Source organism: Mirounga angustirostris, unplaced genomic scaffold (genome assembly GCF_029215605.1).
Source record: "Mirounga angustirostris isolate CCGP_5_RB_7025 unplaced genomic scaffold, mMirAng1.0.hap1 SCAF_3, whole genome shotgun sequence".
NCBI classification, from domain to species: Eukaryota; Metazoa; Chordata; class Mammalia; order Carnivora; family Phocidae; genus Mirounga; species Mirounga angustirostris.
The window spans coordinates 145,662,244-145,665,203 of record NW_026991711.1 but is presented as its reverse complement, the minus strand read 5'-3'; the positions used below and the strand labels follow the sequence as shown (position 1 = coordinate 145,665,203).

The 2,960-nt window shown below is 41.6% G+C and overlaps 1 pseudogene; it reads right to left on the bottom strand.

The window, feature by feature from the left end:
- Positions 1-1,115: 1,115 nt before the first annotated feature.
- On the bottom strand, positions 1,116-2,651 carry LOC123838361 (protein FAM98A-like; annotated as a pseudogene).
- Positions 2,652-2,960: the final 309 nt, after the last annotated feature.

Genomic DNA, 2,960 nt, shown 5'->3' with positions numbered 1-2,960 from the left:
AGAGAACATAAAGATAGATACTTTATTGTTCACCTTTTACACAAAGCACACCTCCAGCCATTTTCTTTCACAGCTTGACAATGTTTAGGTCTACAAAAACCCAGCAAGAAGCTTTATGTAGATTTCAGTAAAGGAGAATGTAAAACATCAAGTCAGCCAGGCTTTTGTTTTCTGCAGCAATAATAAAGGGCCTCCTGCACCAAGCGAAAATCTGTCCTCTTACTTGGTAGTGCATTTCTTCCATTACCAAAAAAAGTCTGCCCAAAGCAAACTAACTTGTATTTGCTGAGCCAGTGGTAATAACTCGTGCATAAAACAAATTTCAGTTTGCTGTTTCTTCTAACAGATTTCAAGTAAAAATAGGGTTTAAGGAAGAACTTGTTTTGAATGGATGCAGGTCAGTCTGAATTGCTATACTATATAAATGCCTACATGTACTATAGGTTCACAACTTAGTTTGCTTTTTTAATCTTTGCGGATGTTGGCCATGTTCAAGGTTTTCAGAGTTGAGCATATGGTACAGTATTCCATCAAAAGGATAAGGCTACTGAATGTGCTATCTGTAGAAGAGCTCATTTCATAGGAACTGACCTAAAAGTTCTATCATGAAGCAAATGTGGCATAAACTCTGGATAAAAAGCCAATCAGGGCAGAACAGTGCTTGGAAAATAGGCATTAGAATACTGAAAGGAAAACACATTAAAATGGATTCATAATTTGAGGGAGGTTTCCTAGTTATAAATCTAAAAAATTCTAGGAGAATGCTCATTTTCAAAACCGCTTATTTAAACTATTTATTCAAGTAATTTATTCCCAAAAAAGTATGCATATTCTGACTGTGGAATTAGTTGACTGGTCAATTAAAGGCAATTTTAATTACCTTTTAAAAAATTCTTCATACAAAGGAGAGATGTATGTGTTTCTTAAATAAACTGCATTATGTAAATCCTTAAAAAAATAAAAACAATTAAATGAAGACCTACAAGTACTTAGGCCAAGCAGGAATCTGCCTGCCACCTATGGTCTCATAGTAATTAAAAATTGATGTTGGACTCAAGATTCTGAAACTAAGTTTCTGTTACTTGAGCTCCAGCAAAATGTAAGGGTCTTTAGCCTCAACTAGGATAATGTCTTCCCTGTCCAAATCCAAAATAATTATACTGATAACCTCCATGATGGAAGTGCTATTCAAATTGTCCTCCTTGGTGATAATTCCAGCCCCCTTCCTCCCCAGCCTCCTTCCCGGCCTCCACATCCACCTTGGCTACTGCAACCACCTCTCCCTCCACAGCCACTGCCTCAATCACCATGGTGCCCACCGTCTTGGTACCTACTGTCCTGCTATTATCCACCACCCTGGTATCCACTCCCTATATATGTATACATATGTTTGGAAGTCACCATGACCACCACCATGATAGCCACCTGGCGGGAAACCCGAATCTCGATAACCACCATCTTGGTAGCCACCACCTTCTCCTCCACTCCCTCCATCCATCCAGCCTCCTTGAGGCTTATTTCCTCTTCCTCCCCCCTCGCTACCATGGTTGTAGTCACCATGTCCACCTCTCCCTCCTCCTTGTTCATGACCTCCTTGTCCTCCATATGAAGAATGTTCATAACCACCTCTCTCTCCTTCTCTGCCTCCTGTTTGCTGCTGGGGGCCATCTTACCTTTTTTGCCATGGTGGCATCTCTGGAGATGGAGGTTCAATTTTCACTGGGTCTACTTCCTCTGTCAGGCACCCTGCCCATCAGCACCTTATTGATGGCACAGGCAGTCTTTTCTTTTATAGAGCTATTCCTTGTCCTTAAAATCTTTGGCAAGTCTTGTCTTGTAGCCAAAAGGTGGGAAAGGAAATAGTACTTTTAGGAGATAGGACTAAGTGTTTCTATTTTTTTTTTTGCTGTTTTTTCTCTCTGACTCTTAGCTCTGTCAGACCAACCAAAAGACTGGACAGTAACATCCAAGAATTCTATTAGCAGCTTTCTCAGAACTTCATATTCATTAGCTATGGCTTGTTGAATTGCTTCTTTCTTTGCCTGGTGGGCTGGTCCCATTGGCTTCTTCCATAAAGGCTTTCCACATGGTTAAGTGGAACTTTTGCTAATGTCTCCTTTAATTTTTTTTTTTTTTCAATCCTGCTGAAGAACTGGAACATAGTTATATTGGCTGGACGTTTGGACATTCCTAGAACAATACATATGCCTTCCAACTCTTGAAAGACCTCACTACCACCTCCTTCTTGACCTTTCTTTAGAGAAGCATTCTGGCAGCTTCTAGTTCTGAGATCAAGAATGTGAGGAAAAGGAGGCAGTTCTGAATGAGAAGGCGCATGGGTCACATCCCCAGATGTCAATGAAAGATATGGACTGTTCATCTCCCCTAGTAGCCCACTCACCTCAAGCTGGAATTCTTCAGCTTCACTTGGGCTATTGTTGCTTGCACATTTTCCTCTAGTTTATAGAACACTCTTAATTCAGACACCAGCCAAGCACAGAGTTCAGTAAACTTGGGGGAACTGGCTCCACCAGAGACTGCCTGAGACAGAGCGCCATCTTCCAACAATGGACCCTTGTAACCTAGATCTTCCAAAGGCTCCAAGATGTTAGTCTCTATGAGGTCACACTCCATCCTACTGTGGTATTCAAATGTCCCAGTCATCAGGCTCCCCTCTTCTCCTGCAACGCGTGCATTCACGTGTGTGCTTCCTTCCTGCAACAAATATATATATTTTTTTTTATTTAAAGATTTTATTTATTTATTTATTTGAGAGAGCAAGAATGAGAGAGAGAGAGAGCACATGAGAGGGGGAAGGTCAGAGGGAGAAGCAGACTCCCTGCTGAGCAGGGAGCCCGATGTGGGACTCGATCCCGGGACTCCAGGATCATGACCTGAGCTGAAGGCAGTCGCTTAACCAACTGAGCCACCCAGGCACCCAACAAATATATTTTTAAATA